The sequence below is a fragment of the Penaeus monodon genome, chromosome 20, assembly GCF_015228065.2.
Source record: "Penaeus monodon isolate SGIC_2016 chromosome 20, NSTDA_Pmon_1, whole genome shotgun sequence".
NCBI lineage: Eukaryota > Metazoa > Arthropoda > Malacostraca > Decapoda > Penaeidae > Penaeus > Penaeus monodon.
Genome location: NC_051405.1, coordinates 18,320,246 through 18,320,450, shown reverse-complemented (window position 1 = coordinate 18,320,450; position 205 = coordinate 18,320,246). Strand labels below are relative to the sequence as shown.

Genomic DNA, 205 nt, shown 5'->3' with positions numbered 1-205 from the left:
TCTAATAGACGTTATTGGTGTTATTTTTTAAGTACTTGTATCTGCAACTAATATATTGACAATACATAATGAGTAAAGATATATATGTTTCATGAGTTTGAAAATAAAGTGTCACTTTAGCTTAGGACTTTGTTTTAATTTTGACCAAGAGGGAGAAGGGGGGCTTATGGAGGTGCATCCTTCACATAATTGAGTATGTGTGTAA

At 31.7% G+C, this 205-nt stretch overlaps 1 protein-coding gene across 1 annotated transcript in view; it reads left to right on the top strand.

The window, feature by feature from the left end:
• The window catches only part of LOC119585673 (cell division cycle protein 16 homolog), a gene marked incomplete in the record, with an annotated part of 8,144 nt that extends 8,019 nt beyond the window's left edge, over positions 1-125 (top strand). The window contains 1 exon segment of the mRNA XM_037934349.1: positions 1-125.
• Between the last annotated feature and the right edge of the window lie 80 nt (positions 126-205).